Raw genomic sequence first — 25,666 nt, forward strand, 5'->3', positions numbered from 1 at the left:
TCTTTGGACCTAGTTTGATCTCTTCTTCTTTGAATATGTAATATTATATATCTTATCTAACATTAAGTTGAGCACTTTGCATGAGTTTCCAACACATGGCACTTGCTTGTACATCTTACCACATGGGGATGTCATGTGTCAACGTTTGGAGAAAGGATGCATTGTGGCAAAGGGAGCTTCTGGAGAGGATCACACATTAAGTGTCAGGTGTGTAAGAGTGGGGCATATGTGCTACAATTCTGGTTCCTTCTTGAATTCCCAATGTGGAATGGGGATGTTGAGGCATGGAATTATGCTTTTTTAGCACCTATGTATCATCAGGTCAGTTGCAAACTTCTTTGCAAGTGTTCCTACACGTGGTGTCCATGGCTTCCATCGAGTTGCGGCATGAAGGTAACTATCAATACAATCAAGAATGTATCTACCCATCCATTGTGTTTGGGTGATTCATGCTCACACTTCTCTATTGCGTAGATTTGGAGAGCGTCAAATTCTTTAAGGAGTGAAGGCATGGCATTGACACCATGCTCCACGATTTATGTTTTGGATTTCTCTAGCAAGAGACTAATTGCATGAACTATGGATGAAGCACGTTGTGAATTTTTGTTTGCTAAAGACGATTCAGGATTCTAGCAAAAGTGGAATATGGAGGTGTTATAGATATAAGGCGTAGGTGTTAGGGGATAACCCAACACCAAGCATGGCATCCTAATGTAATATGATAATTCGAATATAGTAGAAGCTGAAGAGTCATAGTAGTAGTGGAATAGTGGTACTGAGGCTATTACAATGACAGTTATGCCTTATGGTAGCTGTTAGAATCAGTTACACTTGTTATCTCTATATCATGATGGTTGTTGGACTGTGGTCAGCCAACCTGTTTTGCCTTGTATTGTTAATCTAAGCAAAGAAATTTCAGTTGTATTTGTTGGCTTGTAGCTTGAGCTTTGTCTCTCTGATGTTGTCTCGACATTTTCTCCAAGTAATACAAGTTTTGTGCAATATTTTGTGTCCGACTTCTGTGCGACATACTTCTCTCTGCATTGTTTCTTTCTACTTCATTCTTGTTTGTGGCTCCTCCTTGTTGTGAAAAAGCTTTGACAAGTTGACCCATAATAGTAGGCAGAGGCCTTTGTTGATGTAGTAGCCACCATTAAAGCTCATGTCGATGAGGAAAGGGGTAGCCCATGGTTGCCTCTGATAATCCATGGAATTGTGGACAGTGCTACCTCAAACTACAATGTGCACATTCATTTCTTGCTTTGCCATATTTTTAATCAATTATCATGGAGATTTCACAAACACACACATGCATATTTGGTTTATTTCTAGAGTTTGTCTCAAGTACGGTTTGTGTGGAATTATAGGAGAGAGTAAATGATATTTCTACACGTGATTTTCTAAGATTGGTTGCACTTTAAAATCCACATGCTAGCCTATGATTCTAATATGTCACTCAATGCTTGCAATAGTGGTTTTACAAAGTTTTTATCCATCTTCACATGCTACTTGAACAACACTATCAATAAGTTGAGGGTAGAACTAATATTGACGTGTGTTCTCTCCTATGGAAGCCCAATTGAAATGTCGAGTTACTGCCCCCCTTCTTTGCCATAGATTTGCCACAGTGTGTTGTACTAGTACGTAGTTAAGTTGAATCGAATGCCTAAGAGGTTGACACATAACACATGTTTAGAATGGGCTTGCAAAACATGGTATTGCCACTCTGAGAATGTGCATAAGACCAATTCATAAACTCTTCAATTGCTAGATGAAAAATAAGGTGCTGACCACCCCATTAAGTAAGTTATATTGAGAGATGCTAAATGAGGGGAAGCATGTGCGGACCACTATAGAATTGAAGCCGATCACAAAATGCATTCCTACTAAATACAAATCAACACTTTAAGATATGTGCCTCGGTTGTGAGTGTCGAAAACCAAGTTCAGAGTTGATTGCCTACGCATTTTGGGAAAATTTTTAATCCAATCCCGGTTAATGCCCTTAATATTAAGGGATTGTAAAAATATTTAATGTGAGCATTGACCGTTACATGATCACTTGTGGGGTTTTGTAAATGTGTAGCTTCTCATGTGGGCTCTACCAATGGTGTGGGTGTAATGTAGAATACCACATAACACAATATGTGTGCACTTTTGGTTTCTCATTTATCCTTAAAATCAAGAGATAGGACGGGCATAACAATGTTTTGGTAGCACAAACATATCCCATGCACCCTTGAAACAACTGAGCTAACCCAAAATATAGCCTTCCATTGGCTTGAAGAAATGCAACAAAGACATCGGCTCATGGGGACACATGTTGTAGAGAATAGTACACACAGGATAGACAAGGTGCATAAAAAATGCTGATTGTATTGATTGGTGGTTGAATCACCAATACATACATTGTTGCCTACGTGGAATAGATCGAATATAGAATTCAATTAATTAGAGGAATACGGATGATTAATACATTCATGCTTTTTAAAAACATCAAAATCCATTGCCATGTCACATATTTTCATGAATTAGACATGTCAAAAACATGTATTCGTACGAATAACCTTATTTGTACAAATAGGTATTCGTACGAATAGATTTTATTAATATGAATACAATATATTCGTACGAAAAGCACAATTAGTACGAATAACAAAATCTATAAATACTAAGAGCTCACACTCTTCCAACCATTCTAAGCTTGGTTTTCCAACCGAGCAAATGGAATCAAACAAGGAAACCAGGATTTGAAATTGCATTTGAAATTTTAATCCTTGAAGAGGGAAAATAGTTGCTTGATTGTGTGAGTATCTTTTTTTTTTTTGCTTGTGAGCTCTTAAGATCTCTTGAGTCTTATGCTTGTGGTTTTATAATTGTTTATGTAAAATGGTTGTTTGTTTGTTAATTCTTACAATCTCTCATAAGAGTTTTTAAGGAGTCTTGGATATTAGGTTTGGATCGTTAAGTTTAGTGTACAAATGGATGAAGTAGATTTGAAGACTTGATTATGCTTAGCAATAGTATCTTTATTATGAGTGTTTTATTTTTCTTTGGATGTGAAAGTATATATTTTTATTTTGTTATGTTTTTAAAGATTTATTTTTATCTTTTTTTTTCTTTTGAAACCTTCTCTATTCATTTATATGTTGGAAAAATGTTTTCCCAATTCACATTCTTGTGAGTGAATGCACCGAGCAAGCCACATTTGGATGCGACTAGGTGCATATTGAGGTATGTGAAGTCCACATTGCATTATGGACTATTTTATGAGGCTGGGAGCCAAATACAGTTACCTGGATACACATACATTGACTGGGCTAGTAGTATCTCAGAGAGGAAATCTACTAGCGCTTTTATGTTTTCCCTTGGGAGTGCTACAATCAGTTAGAGTAGTAAGAAGCAGCCTACAATTTCCCTGTTGAGCACACGAGTTGAGTACATGGATGCAACCATGGCTGCATGTGAGGTAGCTTGCCTAGAGAAGATACTCACAAATATGGGTCAGCCAGTACATGGAGTCATTTTCATTTATTGTGACAACATTAACATCATTATGCTTGCTAATAATCCATTTTATCATACTAGAACAAAGCACATTGAGGTGCATTCTCACTTTGTGAGGGAGAAGGTTCTAGTAGGCAAGGTTGATCTTGTATATGTCAACACAGAGGAGCAAGCGGTTGATGTTTTACGAAGGCCTTGGATACAGAGAAGCTATGCAGATTCAAGAGCTTGCTTGGTGTACTTGACATGGATTTGAGCTTGTTGAGGGGGAGTGTTGAGATATCAAGTGCAACTCCCAATGTATCTCCTGGGTGATTGTCATTTATGTCATCGTCTTGGTTGGTTGTACTTGTGGCATAGTTAGACTGCCACGTATGTTTGGATTGGGTTCACATATGAACCATGTATTCTAGGGTTAGACATATGGGGTATACTCCTCTCTCATTGTATTGTTGTTGTGTTCTAGTTTCAAGTAAGTGAACATAGGCTTCAGTCTCCACAACTCATGTCCTTCTTCTTTGTGTGTTGTGAAGATAGTTGCAAGTGAGTCTCCTCCCTCTCTCCCGCAATCTTTACACGAGTGGTGGTGGCAGTTCTAAGAGTGCAAGATGCCCAAGTGTGAGGAGAATGAGACAATACATATAAAAAATTTGCCAATATAGAAGAATGTAGAATGATACAATGAGGGACTAGGGTTCAATCTCATCCTCAATGAGATCTACCCTTGCCAAACTATCTACTTCAATATCCCCATTTGGAATGTCTAGTTCTACAAATAGATTCATCCCACTTGAAGCGCTGCTCTACTCATGAAAATCAGCATCACCAATGCCAGGCTCATCCTCATGGGTAATGGCATGATCATCTATATCTCGTATCTCATCATCAATCTCTTCACTCGTATCAGTATTATCCCCACCACCATTGCCATGATCATCCTCCACATGCTCCATATTAGTAAATGTACTATATATTGCTTTGGAACATGGAGTAATAGGGATGACATACCACCATCTACTATTGTCCACCATTGGTTGAAAGACAACCTAATCAATCAAAATTACAAATATTTCAGTTTCCTTGCTTTGAAATTATCATAGATAAGTCAGCATTTTTATATATGTGAAGAGCACATGCTCACATTGTTGCAGTAGAACTTTTGTGTCCTTCCTGCTTTGCCAAAACTTTGTGGAGTCAATAATTACAAAGCCACTTGCATGGCATCTGATAGTTAAATTAGGGACTCTTTCCACCATGTCCTTAAACCACCTGACATTAAAAACATATACAAACAATCTTAAAGTAAATTATTTTCCCACCTTGAGCTTGATTGAGCTAAAGGTGGAGGGAGCCCACCCCACCTTGAGCGCATGATCAAGGTGCCTCTCCTGGGAAAAAAAAAAATCTTTCTTTTTTTTTTTTTGTGGAGGCACCTTGGGCGTGCACTCAAGGTGGAGAAATACCCTCAAGATGAGAGACTTTATACCTTGGGCACAAAATGCACAAACTGATTATTTTTAGGAGGAAAAAGAACTTGTGAGATTTGGAAGGGGGAGGAGGAGGAGGAGATGGGAGAGAGAGAGGAGAAGGAGTCGAGAGCAAAAGAGTGATGAAGATAATGAGAAACATGGAGATGGGAAAAGAATATATAGAGATGGAACTCTTAGGGTTTTGTCTTTTTATATTATATTTGACAAAAATTTGACGGTTTTTCACATGATAGTTTTTGTTTAAATTTTTAATCCCAATTTGAATATGATGGTTCAGGGTTCAGGGATGTAGCATTTAGAGTAAATTTAGCCAAATATTGAGGGTTTTAAAAATATATGTTCATCTTTCATCTTATCGTTTTAATTTGATAAAAAATTTGAGGGTTTTGAGTTTGGGGTTTAAGAAGACGTGTTCATCTTTCATCTTTAGGTTGGTCTCTAGGTTGCATGCAATTCCAAGTCATAGAATTATATATAAGTATCAATATTTGAATGCTTTCAAGGAAATTTTTGTATTGGACCTCTGCCATTGATTTAAATGTTTTCTTTATGTACATTCGTGTGTGTGTGTGTGCACTCATTTAGAGACACATACACAAACATCATATATTATACATTTGCATATAACATGTAGTGTGTGCATGTGCCTTATCCTTGCATTTCCCTCTCACCTAACCCCCCACTCTCTTCCCATCCTTGTCCTTCCCCCTTCCCCACTATATTTCCCATCCCCCAGCTGCAAAATCTCACATTTTTCATGTGTGTGCATCCATGTATTTGTGTGGATGCCTTTATTCATTAGGTTGTGTGTGTGTGTGTGCACAATCCCACACTTGTAGCTTCTACTTGCACCTACCTTCCATGATGAAGATTATCACAATGATGAGCTTGTATTTGAACTTGTTACCTAGGGGAATCCCGATGCAATTCATTTATTGATTGTATAAACTTTGTGTTTGAGTTTTGAGTTTGAGGTTTAAGAAAAAATACATTATATTTACACTGATTAATGTCCTTCAGGCCACAAGAGCTCACTTTCACGACGGGTTTGGATGTCATGTGATGTGGGAGCAACAAAGTGGTGGGCTTTGGAGGACAAATACTTAGTTTTCATCCCATGAGGATGTGCTTGGCGCTTAGCACCAAAGTAATCTCAACAAAATGGTGTATTTTTACACCACCTTTATGTTGATATCAACAATTCTTGAACTAATTTGCATGTTATCATGAGGCCTTCCGTTCACAAAATGTCATTAAATTTTATGTAGAGTTAACTTAATATCTTAAAATATCTAATTAATTAAATTATCTTAGAAAATGGAGTACTTTAAAAATTAATTAAATCATATCCTAGACATTTTCCTATCAACTAAGAAAATGATCTAATTAATTAAAAGCTTAATTAAGATTTGTGAGAAAGAAAACGCAAATTAATCAAGTAAACACAACTATTAATCCTAACATTTAAAATTTACTAGGAATTTTATAAACAAATTTATACGTAAAGTCAAAATTTAGGAAATAATATGCATATATAGTATTTCTATAGCTAGGAACGCTGTCTTCAACAACCTTTGTGTTTTATTTGTGTTTATGAGCTATTTTCATGCAAAGTTCAAGTATGTAGTGTTCCAAAATTACCCCTTTTTGAGTGTATGGGGATGAATATGTGATGAGGTAATCGAGTTGGGAAAAAACTCCAAAATTAGAGATAAACTCCTAAAATTTTTAATATAGCATTTACGGACCTATCTTATCTGACCATGCCCTGGGCGCCTGCTTTAAGCCATACAAGGCTTTGTGCAACATGCATACAAAATTGGGGTGTGCATCAGCTTCATAACCTTGTGGCTACACCATATATACCTCTTCCTTCAAATCACCATGCAATAAAGCATTCTTCACATCCATCTGATGCAAAGACCATCTTTTTGCAGCAGCCATAGCAATTACTGCTCTCATAGTTGCCATCCTTGCAACCGGGCTGAAAGTTACCTCATATTCAATGCCATATGTCTCTGCATAGACTTTGTCCACCGACCTTGCCTTGTACCTGCTCACAGACCCATCAGCATTGTGCTTCACCTTATAAACCCACTTGCAGCCAATTGCCTTCTTATCATGAGGCAAAGGCATCAAATCGCAAGTGTGGTTTGCATCCAAGGATGCCATCTCTTTATCCATGGCTGCCTCCCAATTTTTATGCCCAAGTGCGTCCTCAAAACATCTGGGCTCTGGTTCTTCTAGCACCTTGACAATATAAGCATAGTGATGGGCTAAGAACTAAATTTAGGAAATAATATGCATACATAGTATTTCTATAGCTAGGAAGGCTATCTTCAACAACCTTTGTGTTTTGTTTGTGTTTATGAGGTATTTTTGTGCAAACTTCACATATGCAGCATTCCAAAATTACCCCTTTTTGAGTGTATGGGGATGAATATGTGATGAGGTAATCGAGTTGGGAAAAAACTCCAAAATTAGAGATAAACTCCAAAAATTCTTAATACAGCATTTATTGACCTATCCTGTCTGACCATGCCCTGAGCACCTGCTTTAAGCCATACAAGGTTTTGTGCAATGTGCATACAAAATTGGGGTGTGCATCAGCTTCACAACCTTGTGGTTGCACCATATATATGTTGAGATATCGAGCTCCACTCGTGATATGCCAGGGTGACCATTGTGCATTTATGTCATCGACTTGTTAGCTGCAGATGCGGTTGGTACACCGCCCATGAATAATAGCTGGATGATAGCTATCCTTATGTACTTTAGTTCGTGGCTCAGTTAGTATGCCACCATAGTTAGTTGAGTTTGGTTTGAGACCCACATATAGGGTTCTTCTATTTCTTTGTACTAGAGTTCTTTTGGCTTTCACAACTAAGAAGAGGAAAAATGTTTTTAGCCTCCACCTTTGTGTGTATTCCACCATTGTGTATTTGAGAAAGCCACAAGTGAGACTCCTTCCTTCTCTCCCACTATCTTCACATGGTATCAGAGCCTGGTTCGTGGTAAGGAGCTCAAGAAAGCAAACCAAGTTCGCGGTGTCCTGGTAAGAGGACCAGTGTTGCTTTCCCTTTTTGAGTTTGAAGGTAGCACAGCCGAAAAGTGCAAGAGTGCATTGTCTCAGATTGAGACGCCCTTGGTGACTTTATTTTTCTGATTCGAGGCCATTTTGGGGCCCGTTTTGGAGGTGAAAGTTCTCCACAAGCACTGAGAAAAAGACCCTGATTTTGCTGTGCGACCACTGCTCTGCAAGTCGGTGAAAAGTTGCCGCAGAAATTGCATCGTATGCATGTGTGCAGAGATATTGGGAGTTACAGAATCATCCTTATTGCCTGTTGATGCAAAATCATCACTAGGAAGTGACTGTGTGGTCAAATACCACTTTCATCAGTTTTGCAGATTTGCCCTTGTGAGGTAGAAGCTGTGTTTTTTGCAGTTACAGAATATTTTGCAGTGTTCTGTAATGGCGTCTGATTCTCTTTCACAGATTGTCACTGAAAAGCTTGACAAGAACTCCAAGCATGGAAGTTTAGAATGACAAATTTCCTTATGGGAAAAGGCTATTGGGAGTTCATTACAGGAAATGAAGAAGAACCAGTTCTTCCTAATGTTCCCAATCAACAGAAAATGCAGGCATTTAAAGGATGGCATGAGAGAGCTAGAAAAGTTATGTACTGGCTGTCTATCAGTATTTCAGATTCTATGATTGTGCATATTCAGGATGCAAGTATGCCAAAGGAGGCATGGGATACTTTGGCAAAAATGTACATCACAAATACACAAGCCAGGAAAGTGCAACTCAAGCAGGAGCTCAAGCAGGAGGCACAATGTGCAGAGAGAAAATATAAGCATCAATGACTACCACATGAAGGTGAAGAAAATTGCAGATGCACTTGCTTCCATTGGGTCGCCAGTGGAAGATGATGATTTAGTTTCTGTGACCTTGAATGGTCTAGGAAAGGATTATGCACAGTTCCGGACATCCATTGCCGTCCGTGAAAAATTTCCCGTCTTCTACTCAAATGTTGGAAGAGGTAGAGGCAGAGGTAGAGGAGGCCGATCTGGAGGCCGTGGTAGAAATCACAATATGCAGCAAACTCAAGAAAACCAGTCCTATGGAGGAGGACGTGGTAACTCTAGAGGCAGGGGGAGCCAAAGAGGTTGTGGTGGATGGCAGAGAGGCCAAAATGCAAACAACAATGTTGAATGCTACTACTGTGGTAAAATGGGTCATATGGCTAAAGACTGCTATAAAAAGCAAAATGACATCATGAATGGAAAATTGCAGCAAGGGAATTATGTATCTTCTAGTAGACAGGGTGATGACATAAATGAGCATCTGTTTATGGTGCAGCACATGACCAATTCTCTGACAAGTGCAAAAGAAAGCAATGATGTGTGGTATGTTGACTCAGGTGCGTCAAACCACATGACAGGTCATGCAGAATGGATGCAGGATGCAAGGAAAATGGAAAGACCAGGATTTGTGGAGACTGGTGATGATACTGCACATCCTATTGTGCAGATTGGTAAAACTCCTTTGTCTATGCAGGATGGGAAAAAGAAATATTTGTTTGATGTATTTCATGTCCCGAATATCACCAAGAACCTGGTTTCTGTTGGTCAAATGGTTGAGCAAGGCTTGCAGGTCAGATTTAACCCTCATGGATGCTTTGTTGAGGATATGAAAAATAACGGTCGCTTGATAGCAAAAGGAAAGAAGAAGGGCAGGATGTTTATGTTGGATGCAGACATGCCTGAATTGAGTGCAGCAATGTTTGCACATGGGACCAGTGTAGTTGCAGATATTGATATCTGGCATAAACGCATTAGTCATGTTAATGTACGACTTAAAATCAATGCAGGCCCAAAATATTGTTGCAGGATTGCCTAAATTCAAGGTTGTAGAAATGCATAAGGTATGTGAAGCCTGTCAATTTGGAAAACAGGCAAGGAAACCATTTCCTAGACATGTTCAAGAGCGAAAGAAACCATTGGAATTAATCCACTCTGATGTGTAGACTACTAAAGCTGCATCTATTGGAGGCTGTCATTATTTTGTCACTTTTATTCATGACTACAGCAAAAAAGTTTGGGTGTATTTTATGAAAAAGAAAAGTGAAGTGTTTGGGCATTTCAAAGCTTTTAAAGCTATAGTTGAAAAAGAAACAGGCATGCAAATAAAATGCCTAAGGTCAGATGGAGGGGGAGAGTACCTCTCAAATGAGTTTGCAAGGTTCCTGCAGGAGCATGGCATAAAGCAGCAATATTCATGCAGTCATACCCCACAACAAAATGGAATTGCAGAAAGGAAAAACAGGCATATTGGAGAGGTATCTCGGGCCATGCTAAATGAAAAAGACCTACCAGATTATTATTGGGCTGAAGCAGTTGCTACAGCAGTTTACATAATGAACAGGACTCCCATTGTAGCAATACATGGCATGACGCCAGAGGAGATGTATACTGGTAGAAAACTAGATATTTCTCATTTGAAATTTTTTGGTTGCATTGCCTATGTTCATGTGCCAGATGAGTTGAGGTCCAAGTTGGATCCAAAAGCTGAGAAGTGCATCTTTATTGGTTATTTCACTGCAGCAGAAAGGGTATAGATGCTATAACCCTTCTCCTCGTAAGTTTACAGTGAGTAGAGATGTTGTTTTTTATGAGATGAGCAACTGGTATAAACCAGTAAATGTGATTGATGATGTAGATGCACGAAATGGTAATGCTGCACAGAATTCACAGCAGCAATCACAAAATATTAGTGGACCTGCAGTGTCCTCTAGTAGTGGTTCACATACTTTGCCATGGACAGGCAGATTGAGATCAAGAGAATCTCCTCAAAGCAATGTAGATAGTGGTATGCAGGTATCACAAAAACGAAAAGAGAAGGTAGATCAGCCCATGTTTGATGTGAATGCAGGTCACTCTTATGTGGATGGTGAATCCAGTGGCTCAGATAAGAGCATTGATGATGAGTTGGGTATTCCTTCTGTTGTTACACCTGGAGTAAGGAAGACCATGGATGTTTTGAGAGCACCTTGAAGTGAGCCTATTTTGCGCAGGTCTACCAGAGCTAGGTATCCTGTGGATAGGCTGAAATATGATGGATTTATAGCCATTCACTATGCTTATATGGTCAAAGAGATCTAGGAACCAGAACCCACTTCTTTTGAGCAAGCCATGGGAAAAGAAAAATGGGAGAAAGCCATGGATGAAGAAATGGATGCCTTGGAAGCAAATGCTACATGGGAATTGGTGCCTTTGCCTAAAGACAAGAATGCAATTGGCTGTAAGTGGGTTTATAAGGTGAAGCACAATGCAGATGGTTCTATGAATAGATACAAGGCAAGATTAGTTGTCAAGGGGTATGCACAGACATATGGCATTGATTATGAAGAAACATTCAGTCCAGTTGCAAGGATGGCAACCGTAAGAGCAATCATTGCTATGGCTGCATCAAAGGGATGGTCTTTACATTAGATGGATGTAAAGAATGCCTTCTTGCATGGTGATTTGCAAGAAGAGGTCTTTATGGAGCAGCCACCAGGTTATGTTCATGTTGTTCATCCTGAGTTTGTTTGCAAGTTGAAGAAAGCCTTGTATGGCTTGAAGCAAGCACCTAGAGCATGGTCTTATAAGATAGGACAGTATCTTGTCACTATTGGCTTTCAGATTTCCAAGGCAGATTTCTCACTTTATGTGAGAAAAACAGAGAAAGGTATTATGCTGCTTGTCATTTATGTTGATGATTTGATCATCACAGGTGATAGTGATGAAGATATCCTTCATGTGAAAATGCTATTGAAGCAAAAGTTTGAGATGAAGGATTTGGGAGAGCTGTGTTATTTCTTGGGCATTGAGGTGATTAGATCACCAAGTGGGATACGGCTCTTGCAGAGGCAGTATGGATTGGACATGCTGTCCAAATATGGGATGATAGGCTGTAAGCCTATTTCAGTTCCTTTGGAGCAGAATGTGAAGCTGAGCACAGATGCAGGTGAGCTTCTAGAAGACCCTACTATGTACAGACGCATAGTAGGAAGTTTGATTTATATGACTATTACCAGGCCAGATTTGAGCTATGCTGTTGGATTGGTAAGTCAGTTTATGCAGGCTCCAAGGAAACCGCATTTGGATGTGGCTAGACGCATACTCAGGTATGTGAAGTCCACATTGCAGTATGGACTATTTTATGAGGCTGGGGTTCAGATACAGTTGCATGGATACACTGATGCTGATTGGGCTAGTAGTATTTCTGATAGACGATCTACGAGTGGATATGTGTTCTCTTTTGGGAGTGTTGCAGTCACTTGGAGCAGTAAGAAACAGCCTACAATTGCCTTGTCGAGATAGAGGCTGAGTACAGGGGTGCAGCAATGGCTGCATGTGAGGTAGCTTGGTTGCATAAGCTACTGTATGATATGCATCAGGGCCAGTTGTCATTTATTGTGACAACATGAGCAGTATACACTTGGCAAATAACCCAGTCTATCATGCTAGAACAAAGCACATTGAGGTGCATTATCACTATGTGCGGCAGAAGGTTTTACTAGTAGGTCTTATTGATCTAGTTTATGTCAGCACAGAGGATCAGGTAGCTAACATATTCACGAAGGCATTGGGCGCAGAGAAGCTGAGCAAGTTCAGAGACTTGCTTGGTGTGCAGGAATTGGGATTGAGCTCAAGGGGGAGTGTTGAGATATCAAGCTCCACTCGTGATATGCCAGGGTGACTGTTGTGCATTTATGTCACCGACTTGTTAGCTGCAGATGCGGTTGGTACACCGCCCATGAATAATAGCTGGATGATAGCTATCCTTATGTACTCTAGTTCGTGGCTCAGTTAGTATGTCACCGTAGTTAGCTGAGTTTGGTTTGAGACCCACATATAGGGTTCTTCTATTTCTTTGTACTAGAGTTCTTTTGGCTTTCACAACTAAGAAGAGGAAAACTGTTTTCAGCCTCCACCTTTGTGTGTATTCCCCAATTGTATATGTGAGAAAGTTGCAAGTGAGACTCCTTCCTTCTCTCCCACTATCTTCACAATATATACCTCTTCCTTCAAATCACCATGCAAGAAAGCATTATTCACATCCATGTGATGCAAAGACCATCCTTTTGCAGCTGCCACAGTAATTACTACTCTCACAGTGCCATCCTTGCAACTAGGCTGAAAGTTTTCTCATAATCAATGCCATATGTCTCTGCATATCCTTTGGCCACCAACCTTGCCTTGTACCTGCTCACAGGCCCATCAGCATTGTGCTTCACCTTATAAACCCACTTGCAGTGAATCGCCTTCTTATCCTTAAGCAAAGGCATCAAATCGCAAGTATGGTTTGCATCCAAGGATGCCATCTCTTCATCCATGGCTGCCTCCCAATTTTTATGCCCAACTGCATCCTCAAAACATCTGGGCTCTGGTTCTTCTAGCACCTTGACCATATAAGCATAGTCATGGGCTGAGAACCAATTTTAGGAAATAATATGCATATATAGTATTTCTATAGCTAGGAAGGCTGTCTTCAACAACCTTTGTGTTTTGTTTGTGTTCATGAGCTATTTTATTGCAAACTTCACGTATGCAGTGTTCCAAAATTACCCCTTTTTGAGTGTATGGGGATGAATATATGATGAGGTAATCGAGTTGGGAAAAAACTCCAAAATTAGAGATAAACTACAAAAATTCTTAATACAACATTTACCGACCTATTCTTTCTGACCATGCCCTAGGCACCTACTTTAAGCCATACAAGGCTTTGCGCAATGTGCATACAAAATTAGGGTGTGCATCAGCTTCATAACCTTGTTGTTGCACCATATATACCTCTTTCTTCAAATCACCATGCAAGAAAGCATTATTCAAATCCATCTGATGCAAAGACCATCCTTTTGTAGCAGCCACATCAATTACTGCTCTCATAGTGCCATCCTTGCAACCGGGCTGAAAGTTTCCTCATAATCAATGCCATATGTCTGTGCATATCCTTTGGCCACCAATCTTGCCTTGTATGTGCTCACAGATCCATCAGCATTGTGCTTCACCTTATCAACCCACTTGCAGCCAATCGACTTCTTATCATGAGGCAAAGGCATCAAATCGCAAGTGTGGTTTGCATCCAAGGATGCCATCTCTTCATCCATGGCTGCCCCCCAATTTTTATGCCCAACTGCATCCTCAAAACATCTGGGCTCTGGTTCTTCTAGCACCTTGACCATATAAGCATAGTCAATTTTAGGAAATAATATGCATATATAGTATTTCTATAGCTAGGAAGGCTGTTTCAACAACCTTTGTGTTCTGTTTGTGTTCATGATCTATTTTATTGCAAACTTCACGTATGCAGTGTTCCAAAATTACCCCTTTTTGAGTGTATGGGGATGAATATATGATGAGGTAATCGAGTTGGGAAAAAACTACAAATTAGAGAGAAACTACAAAAATTCCCAATACAACATTTACCGACCTATTCTTTCTGACCATGCCCTAGGCACCTACTTTAAGCCATACAAGGCTTTGCACAATGTGCATACAAAATTGGGGTGTGCATCAACTTCATAACCTTGTTGTTGCACCATATATACCTCTTCCTTCAAATCACCATGCAAGAAAGCATTATTCAAATCCATCTGATGCAAAGACCATCCTTTTGTAGCAGCCACATCAATTACTGCTCTCATAGTGCCATCCTTGCAACCGGGCTGAAAGTTTCCTCATAATCAATGCCATATGTATGTGCATATCCTTTGGCCACCAATCTTGCCTTGTATGTGCTCACAGATCCATCAGGATTGTGCTTCACCTTATAAACCCACTTGCAGCCAATCGACTTCTTATCATGAGGCAAAGGCATCAAATCGCAAGTGTGGTTTGCATCCAAGGATGCCATCTCTTCATCCATGGCTGCCTCCCAATTTTTATGCCCAAGTGCGTCCTCAAAACATATGGGCTCTGATTCTTCTAGCACCTTAACCATATAAGCATGGTGATGGGCTGAGAACCAAATTTAGGAAATAATATGCATATATAGTATTTCCATAGCTAGGAAGGTTGTCTTCAACAACCTTTGTGTTTTGTTTGTGTTTATGAGCTATTTTTGTGCAAATTTCACGTATGCAATGTTCCAAACTTACCCCTTTTTGAGTGTATGGAGATGATTATGTGATGATGTAATCAAGTTGGGAAAAAACTCCAAAATTAGAGATAAACTCCAAAAATTCTTAATACAGCATTTACTGACTTATCTTGTCTGACCATGCCCTAGGCGCCTACTTTAAGCCATACAAAGCTTTGTGCAACGTGCATACAAAATTGGGGTGTGCATCAGCTTCATAAGCTTGTGGCTGCACCATATATACCTCTTCTTTCGAATCACCATGCAATAAAGCATTCTTCACATCCATCTGATGCAAAGATCCTTTTGCAACAGCCATAGCAATTACTGCTCTCACAGTTGCCATCCTTGCAACCGGGCTGAAAGTTTCCTCATGTTCAATGCCATATGTCTATGCATATCCTTTGTCCACCAACCTTGCCTTGTACTTGCTCACATACCCATCAGCATTGTGCTTCACCTTATAAACCCACTTGCAGCCAATCGCCTTCTTATCATGAGGCAAAGGCATCAAATCGCAAGTGTGGTTTGCATCCAAGGATGCCATCTCTTCATCCATGGCCGCCTCCCAATTTTTATGCCCAACTGCATCCTCAAAACATCTAGGCTAAGAACCAAATTTAGGAAATAATATGCATATATAGTATTTCTATAGCTAGGAAGGCTGTCTTCAACAACCTTTGTGTTTTGTTTGTGTTTATGAGCTATTTTTGTGCAAAGTCCAAGTATGTAGTGTTCTAAAATTACCCCTTTTTGAGTGTATGGGGATGAATATGTGATGAGGTAATCGAGTTGGGAAAAAACTCCAAAATTAGAGATAAACTCCAAAAATTCTTAATAGTGTTAGATATCAATGCTCCACTCTCATGTAACTACGCGGGAACCAGCTAACTCTACTTGTAAGCCCCCCATATGAGGAGAAGGCATTTGAGTAGCTCAGTTATCTGGTAGGTCCTGGTTTGGACACCAGATGGGGGCCATGTATGGCTTGATGGTTGGATGGTTTTAGATAGAGTTGGCACACTGCCAACTAGGCTACATGCAAGTGTGGGAAGGCATCCCATGACTGACCGAATTGAGGGTAGATGGAGCATTTCTTGAGGCAGCCCACTCTCGGGTTGCGGGGCCCATTTGGAGCGCCAGATGATCCCGGATGGCTCTGGGCAGAACGGAGACCATAGGTTAGTTGCTCTATTCTGTGCCTCGGTTCTAACATGTGGTCGGTGGCCTATTTCGGGACCTCTAGTCGAGCGTTTTGGGTGGACTGGGTCAGTCTCCCAATTGGGTCTAACCAACTACAACTGGTAGCTATATAAGAGCAAGCCCGTGAAGTCCATATTCATCACTGGCTACAGCAACCCTGATTCCTTAGCATCCAACCTCCATCCTCTACTATTTCTAGATCGCCATCGAAGCTTCTCTCACAAGACCACATTGCTGGGAGGCAGCGCCATCTATTGTATTAGTCTTATAGTAATCAAATTTTTGATTCTCCATACTATCTACTTTTCTCTCTTGCATACAAGTTCCTGTTATCTGTTGAGCACAGACGTTGTATTGTTTTCTTACATGGTATCAGAGCTTGGGATCTAGCAAGAAGATTTGGTAGTGTGTTTCTGTTTGCGAGCAGATTGTGAGAGATGGCCCAGCCCGCAAGACTACCAATCCCACCATTCGGCAAAAGCGAAAAGTTGGACGGCACTAACTATCCACTATAGAAGTTCAAGATGAAGACCATCCTAAGCGCATACGAGCTTTGGGATACTGCTACTGGGGTGGACCTGAAGCTGGTTCTGAGACTGTATCTAGCCAATGCAGCACAATAGATAGTACCAACTGCGGATGAGATTCTCGCATGGACAAGAAGAAATGTAGATGCGCTGTGTTCTATTGTCTACAGTGTAAGTGATTCTATCATGGTGTTAATTCAACATGTCACCACAACGGAGGAGGCAAGGACGGTCTTGAAAAATCAATATGAGACCACGAATCAGACGCGGATTCAGAATCTAGAGACTCAACTCGCGAACGAGAAACTGTTTGAGTCTGAAACGACAGAGAAGTTCATCACCAGGGTGAAGGATCTGCGCGATCAGATGACTGTGATTGGCATCACCATCACCAACGAGAATCTAGCACGAAGGTGCATACGAATTCTCCCACCAAAGTACAACGGTCTTGTTATGGCACTGAATACGTAGAACAGAAATCCGCCCCTCAACTTTGAGGATTTTAGCGCAATGCTTCTGGAGGAGGAGATATGTCAAAAGATGAGGATTGGAGAAGATTCGGCTTTCTGGACTAGATCAAAGAAAGGTAAGGGTAAGGACTCTGGTAACCCATCTTCTTCTAATGATAAAAAGAGAAAGAAGAAGATCAAGTGCTTCTATTGCAACAAGGCAGGGCACAAGCAGAATGATTGTCAGAAGAAGATTGCAGATGAGAAGAACGGAGTAAAGAAAGAGTCCAGCAACAGCGTGCAGGCAGTACCAGTAGAGCTGTTCGTAGCAATTGAGGAGATTTGCACGGAGGCAGTTCATGTACCTGCGGATGAACCTTGGATTATTGACAATGGTGCATCGCGCCACATGACCAGTCGGAAGGATTGGTATATCTCTCTAAATCCGGTAGGGAATGACATCCTGGTAGCAGTCGGCAATGATGCAAAATGTGCAGCAAAAGGAAAAGATACGATTGCTCTCAAGTTAGATGGAGTTGTAAAACAGTTGTCCGATGTTCTTTATGTGCCAGATATTAAGAGGAACTTGTTGTCCGTTTGATCTACAATCACGGATCGGGACCTCAAAGTTCACTTCGATAAGAATGGTGCACAGATTTTGGATCTTCAAGGGAAGGTCGTTGGTAAAGGTACACGGTGCAACAACATTTACGAACTCTCAGCTTTCAGTGCTCGAGCCGATGTGAGCAACACTAAGCTGTGGCATGAGAGGTCTGGTCATCTAAACCTTAGTTCTTTAAAGGAGATGCATAAAAGTGGAATGATTGCAAACCTACCAGAAATTACAGATCTGCCCGATGTATGTGAAGCTTGCATGATGGGCAAGCAGCATTGGCAGCCCTTCCCTAAAGAGGCCAGTAGGGCAAAGGCTCTTCTAGAGCTCGTTCATACAGACCTCTGTGGAAAGATGGAGACGGAAGCTTTGGGTGGTTCCTACTACTTCATGACACTGATCAGCGACTACAGTAGAAGGATATGGATATACTTCCTGAACACTAAAGATGAGGCTTTTAGTAAGTTCAAAGAATGGCATGTAATGGTCGAGAAAGAAACAGGGAGGAAGGTGAAGAAGTTGAGATCAGACAAAGGTGGTGAGTTCACATCAAGTGAATTCGAAAGTTACTGCAAAAGTCACGGGATCAAGAGGCAGAAACCCCCACCACATACACCACAGCAAAATGGAGTAGCAGAGTGCAAGATGTGCGTCATCTGTGAAATGGGCAGGAGTATGATGAAAGGGAAAGATTTGCCAAATACTTTCTAGGCTGAAGCATGTAACACAACAGTTTACATTCTGAATCGTAGCTACACGAAGGCTGTGAACGGGATGACTCCACTGCAGGCCTTTTCTGGTAAGAAACCTTCAGCTGCATATTTCAGAGTTTTTGGATGTGACTGTTTTGTGCATGTCCCTGATGCTAACAGGACCAAATGGGAACCGAAGAGCCGGAAGTGTATTTTCTTGGGCTACAGTGAAGAGGCGAAGGGTTACCGTCTCTATAATTCTATTACCAAGAAGGTAATAGTAAGTCGCAATGTGGTCTTCTCAGAGCAGCCGCAACAATTGGAGGAGGATGCTTCTTTCCCAGACAACCAGGACCAAGATATCCATCCAGTATAACCATCAACAGCAGACCGATCTCCCCCAATAGTGCTTGGGAGGATTCAAGATAAAGAAGATGAAGAAGAGCCTATAGAACCACAATGGCAACGGCCATTCCCGAAGTGGATAAAGCAGCTTTTGGACGGCAGAGAACCTCTAGCCATTGAGGAGGAACCATCCGAACACTGCCGGTCCAAGAGATTAGAGGAGCAAAGAAGGGCGTAGGAACACTTGCTTTGTGCTTTGATGATAGAGGTGATCCGTGCTGAAGAACCCACGTGTCTTGAAGAGGCACAGAGGAGAGGCACAGGGTGATGATAGGTGGATGGAGGCTATGCAATTAGAGTATGGCTCCATAATGAAGAACAACACTTGGGACCTTGTGGATCGACCACCAAAACGCAAGGTAATCAGCACCAAGTGGGTGTACAAGACCAAGTACAAGTCTGATGGCACGTTGGATAAGTACAAGGCTTGGCTCGTGGCAAAAGGATTCACACAGGTACATGGTTTTGATTATCAAGATACTTTTGCTCCCACAGCTCGACTAACCACAATTCGCAGTGTTTTGGCTTTAGCAACCCAGGGAAGTTGGCCTGTGTTTTAGATGGATGTAAAATCCTCCTTTCTGAATGGAGATCTCAAGGAGGAGGTATACGTGGAACAACCACCAGGTTTTGTGATCCCCGGTTCAGAAGGTAAAGTCTGTAAACTAAAGAAGGCACTTTACGGGCTGAAACAGGCCCCACGAGCGTGGTATCAGTGGATTGATGCCTACTTTCTACAAAATGGGTTTAGGAGGAGCCCATCTAATGCAGATTTGTATATCTTCAGAGAAGGAGGTAGGTGTATGATCGTGGTCTTTTATGTGGATGACCTTGTCATAACAGGGAACCATGAAGAGAAGATCTTGCAGACAAAGAATTTGCTAGGAAGAGAGTTTGAAATGACAGACCTCGGACTGATGCATTTCTATTTGGGGATTGAAGTTTGGCAAGAGCCAAAATAGATCTTCATCTCACAGCTGAAGTATGCTGGAGAGATACTGAAGGCATTTGGCATGGCTGAGTGCAAGACAGTTGGCACCCCTATGGAGGTTGACATGAAGCTCTCAAATGAGGATTCATCACCATTGGTGGATGAAGCGAAGTACAGAAGGCTTGTGGGCAGTTTGATTTACTTGTGCAACACGCGGTCGGACATCAGCTTTGCGACTGGTGTACTAAGTAGGTTTTCCAATAAGCCCCGGGAGAAGCCCCGGGAGAACCATTGGAGGGCAAGGATGCGGGTGCTGAAATACATCAAAGGCACACTTGATTATGGCATCACCTATACCAAGGGAAACATTTTGACCAGATTCTATGACTTGGATTGGGCAGGAGACATGGACAGCAGGAGATCAGTGACAGGTTACTGTTTCTCACTTGGATCTGGAGCTGTGTCATGGGTCAGCAAGAAGCAACCTATAGTTGCTCTTTCTTCTATCGAGGTTGAGTACAAATTAGCATGTTTTGCTTCTTGTGGGGAAGTGTGGTTGAGGAGGACTTTAGGGGACATGGGTGCAGTGTGCAGAACAAGCCTATGCAGTTATCATGTGACAATCAGAGTTGCATGGTGATTGCAAAGAATCCTGTGTTCCACGCTCACACAAAACACATTGAGATTCAATATCACTTTGTAAGCGAGCTCATCATGGATGGAGAGGTTGACTTGGTGTACTTTCTGACTATAGAGAATGCTGTGGACATCTTCACGAAGGCTCCTGGAAGAGACTTGCTAGAGAGGCATCTTCATTGACTTGGCATTGGGCCGAAAAAGTAAGTTCACTTGCGGGTGGACATTGAGGGGGGGTGTTAGATATCAATGCTCCACTCTCATGTAACTACGCGGGAACCAGCTAACTCTACTTGTAAGCCGCCCATATGAGGAGAAGGCATTTGAGTAGCTTGGTTATCCGGTAGGTCCTAGTTTGGACACCAGATGGGGGCCATGTGTGGCGTGATGGCTGGACAGCTTCAGATAGAGTTGGCACACTGCCAACTAGGCTACATGGAAGTGTGGGAAGGCATCCCATGATTGACCGCATTGAGGGTAGACGGAGCATTTATCGGGGCAGCCCACTCTCTAGTTGCGGGGCCCCTTTGGAGCCCCAGATGATCCCGGATGGCTCTGGGCAGAACAGAGACCGTAGGCGAGTTGCTCTATTCTGTGCCACGGTTCTAACATGTGGTCGGTGGTCTATTTCGAGACCGACCTCTAGTCGACTGTTTTGGGCAAACTCGGTCGGTCTCCCAATTGGGTCTAACCGACTACAACTGGTGGCGTGTGCATCAACTTCATAACCTTGTGGTTGCACGATATATACCTCTTCCTTCAAATCACCATGCAAGAAAGCATTATTCACATCCATCTGATGCAAAGACCATCCTTTTGCAACAGCCACAACAATTACTACTCTCACAGTGCCATCCTTGCAACCGGGCTGAAAGTTTCCTCATAATCAATGCCATATGTCTCTGCATATCCTTTGGCCACCAACCTTGCCTTATACCTGCTCATAGACCCATCAGCATTGTGCTTCACCTTATAAACCCACTTGCAGTGAATCACCTTCTTATCATCAGGCAAAGGCATCAAATCGCAAGTGTGGTTTGCATCCAAGGATGCAATCTCTTCATCCATGGCTGCCTCCCAATTTTTATGCCCAACTACATCCTCAAAACATCTGGGCTCTGGTTCGGGGCTCTGGTTCTCGTCTAGCACCTTGACCATATAAGCATAGTGATGGGTTGAGAACCAAATTTAGGATATAATATGCATATATAGTATTTCTATATCTAGGAAGGTTGTCTTTAACAACCTTTGTGTTTTGTTTGTGTTTATGAGCTATTTTTGTGCAAAGTTCATGTATGCAGTGTTCCAAAATTACCCCTTTTTGAGTGTAGGGGGATGAATATGTGATGAGGTAATCGAGTTGGGAAAAAACTCCAAAATTAGAGATAAACTCCAAAAAATCATTACAAAGCATTTATTGACTTATCATGTCTGACCATGCCCTGGTCGCCTGCTTTAAGCCATACAAGGCTTTGCGCAACGTGCATACAAAATTGGGGTATGCATGAGCTTCATAACCTTGTGGCTGCACCATATATACCTCTTCCTTCAAATCACCATGCAAGAAAGCATTCTTCACATCCATCTGATGCAAAGACCATCCTTTTGCAGCAGCCATAGCAATTACTGCTCTCACAATTGCCATCCTTGCAACTGGGCTGAAAGTTTTCTCATAATCAATGCCATATGTCTCTGCATATCCTTTGGCCACCAACCTTGCCTTGTACATGCTCACAGACCCATCAGCATTATGCTTCATCTTATAAACCCACTTGCAACCAGTCGCCTTCTTATCATGAAGCGAAGGCATCAAATTGCAAGTGTGGTTTGCATCCAAGGATGCCTTCTCTTCATCCATGGTTGCCTCCCGCCCAACTGCATCCTCAAAACATTTGGGCTTTGGTTCTTCTAGCACCTTGGCCATATAAGCATAGTGATGGGCTGAGAACCCATCATATCTCAGCCTATTAACTAGATACTTCACGCGTGTGAACCTATGTACACCTACATCACCTCTAGGAGTCTTTAAAGAATGCCTCCTTTTCCTTGCACCAAGAGTAACAATAGAAGGAATCCCAAGTTCCTCATCTAGACTCATTTCAGAGCCACTTGACTCTCCATCGATATGAGAGTGCCCAACAGACACATCAAATACAAGAGTAGGGTCCACCTTCTCCTTTCCTCTACGTGATGCCTGTGTACCACTATTTGGGTTGCAATGTGATGATCCACTAGATCATAGTCTCCCTATCCATGCATTGGATCCACTATTAGAAGACTCTCCAGGTCCACTCAAACTTTGTGTTTGCTGCTCTACATTTGTAGCAGCATTACTGTTTCCTGCATCTGCATCTTCTAACACTTTTGCTGATCAATACCAGCAACTCATTTCATTAAAAACAACATCTCTACTCACTTGCATCCTACAAGTGGAAGGGTTATAATAGCGATACCCTTTTTGCTGCAGAGAATACCCAATGAAGTTGCACTTTTCTAATTTTGGAACCAGCTTAGTTCTCCTCTCATCAGGAACATGAACATAAGCTATGCAACCAAATACTTTAAAATGAGAAATATATGGTTTTCTACCTGTATACTTTTCTTCAGGCATCATACCATGGATAGCTGTAGTGGGGGTTTTGTTCATAATATAAATAGCATCTGCCACTGCTTCAGCCCAAAAATAATTAGGCATCCTTTTTTCATTTAGCATCGCACATGCTACTTCTACAATATACATGTTCTTCCTTTCGACAACCCTGTTCTGCTGAGGGGTAGATCTGCATGAGTACTTTCTCTAAATTTCCTACTCTCTCAGAAAATCATTGAATTCATCTTAGAAATACTCTCCCCCTCCATCAGATCTTAGCATTTTTATGTGCATTCCCTTCTCCTTTTCAACCATAGCCTTAAAGGCTTTGAAGTGGTTGAACACTTCACTTTTATGCTTCATGAAATAGACCCACACCTTCCTTGTGTGATCATCAATAAAGGTCACATAGTAGTGGAATCCATCAAGAGAAGTAGCTTTCGTTGTACAAACATCTGAATGGATCACTTCCAAAGCTCTTTTGCTTACTTCACCATTGTGTGGAAATGCATGTCTGGCCTCTTTTCCCATTTGGCATGCTTCACACACCTTCTACATTCCATCCACTTTGAATTTAGGCAAACGTGCAACAATTTCAGCCTCTACAAATTTAGGTGCCCAATGCGCTTGTGCCATATCTCAATATCTGCAATGATACCTCTTCCATGCATAGACATAGCACCTTCAACCTCAGGCATATCAACATCCAAGGTAAACATTCTGCCATTTGTATTGCCCTTTGCAACCAAGCAGCACTGATCTCTCAAGTCCTCAACAAAGCATCCATTAGGGTTAAATCTAACCTGCAAACCTTGCTCAACCATTTGGCCAATAGAGACCAAATTCTTGGTGATATTTGGAACATGAAGTACATCTTCCAAGTACTTCCTTCTAGTGGCACTTAATTGGATGTGTAGTACCATCATCTGTTTGAACATAACCTGGTTTGTCCAAATTTCTGACATCACTAAACCACTCACCATGACTGGTCATGTGGTTAGACGCACCTGAATCAACATACAAACATTACTGCAATCTGCAGCATCTCCTATCATGGAGTTAAGCAATGATGCATTACAAATAGGCACTCATTTTTGACATCACCCTCCCTGCTGGATGATGCATAGTTGCTTTGCTGCAACTTCCCATTTTTAATGTCACTCTGCTTTTTATAGGAATACTTCTCCTTGTGTCCAGGCTTCCCACAATAGAAATAGTCTATGTTACTATCTGGCTGTTGGCTCCTTTGCCATGAACTGCATCCTCTTTGGCTCCCCCTGCCTCTATAGTTACCACGTCCTCCTCCATAGGGCTGGTTTTTTCATTGTTGTTGCTATTGATTCTGATTTCCTGAATGGTCGCTAAAATGGCCTCTTCCTCTACCTTTGCCTCTACTTGAATCTTAGTAAAAAGCAGATGCTTGGAACTCCCTTTGGATAAACCACCATTCCTTTGCTCTTCACTCAACAAGAGATCAATAAGTTCCTGAAAATCAGGAAAAGTTTCACGGACTCCAATAGATGTCAGGACTTGTGCATAATCCTTCCCAAGACCACCATTCAAGGTCACGGACACTAAGTCATCATCATCAACAGGTGCTCCAATTGCACCAACTGCATCTTCCGCATAGTGGTATTGGTCCTATACAGCTTCATCAAAGTATCCCATGCATCCTTAGGCATCTCTACATCCTGTATGTGCACAGTCATGGAGTCTGAAACACTGACATACAACCAATACATGACTTTTGTGGCCTTTTCATGCCAATCTTTGAATGCCTTCAATTCAGCAGCAGCAAGATTTTGAGCCAATGCGGGTTCCTGCTCAACAAACACCATTGATGAACTCCCATACTCCAATTCCCATAAGGAAGTTTGTCATCCTGAACTTCTATGCTTGGAAGTTATCTTTATCAAGCTTCTCAATGACAATGGTAGATAGATTATCAGACATTTTGCAAGTCAAAATTTGCAACAGTAACCTGAAAAATATAGCTCACCCCTCACAAGGGCAAACAACAACACTTCTACAACACGCCTTACAAGGGCAGTGGCAAGCAACCACTAGTCACTTCACTGTCAGCTTCTTCTTCGACTTCGACCGCAAGCAGACAGTTGTTCGCAGCCTCCCAGTCCTCACCATGAGCCTACACCTCGTATCCTGGAATGTGAACGGGTTTCATTCTTCTGGCACCCGTGGTCCTAGGAAGCTCATTTTGAGACAGGAACTTCAGCCAACAGTGATTGGTCGTTTGGATGTACTTCTGCTCCAGGAGCACAAGCTTTATGCGGCTCACTAGGAGGCTCTCAAAGAGCAGACGCACGCTCAAGTTTGCTCCTGGATAGGCCCGTCCGGTGGGCAGCTTCTCGAGACTCAGTGGTCCGAGGGTGACGTGCGCCTGCGGTGGCGTTGCGCCTCCAAACGCTTCAGACTGATTGTGATCCTCAGGCCCCCCCTGTCATGGGCCCTCCCCCAGGATGTCAGAGCCTGGACCC

At 41.7% G+C, this 25,666-nt stretch overlaps 1 pseudogene; it reads right to left on the reverse strand.

Annotated features, from left to right (window-relative positions):
- Nucleotides 1-4,195: 4,195 nt before the first annotated feature.
- LOC147890142 (uncharacterized) lies at nucleotides 4,196-25,009 on the reverse strand (annotated as a pseudogene).
- Nucleotides 25,010-25,666: the final 657 nt, after the last annotated feature.

Source organism: Dipteris shenzhenensis, chromosome 19, assembly GCF_047967505.1.
Source record: "Dipteris shenzhenensis isolate YYH24624 ecotype China chromosome 19, Dip_SZ_1.0, whole genome shotgun sequence".
Classification (NCBI taxonomy): Eukaryota; Viridiplantae; Streptophyta; class Polypodiopsida; order Gleicheniales; family Dipteridaceae; genus Dipteris; species Dipteris shenzhenensis.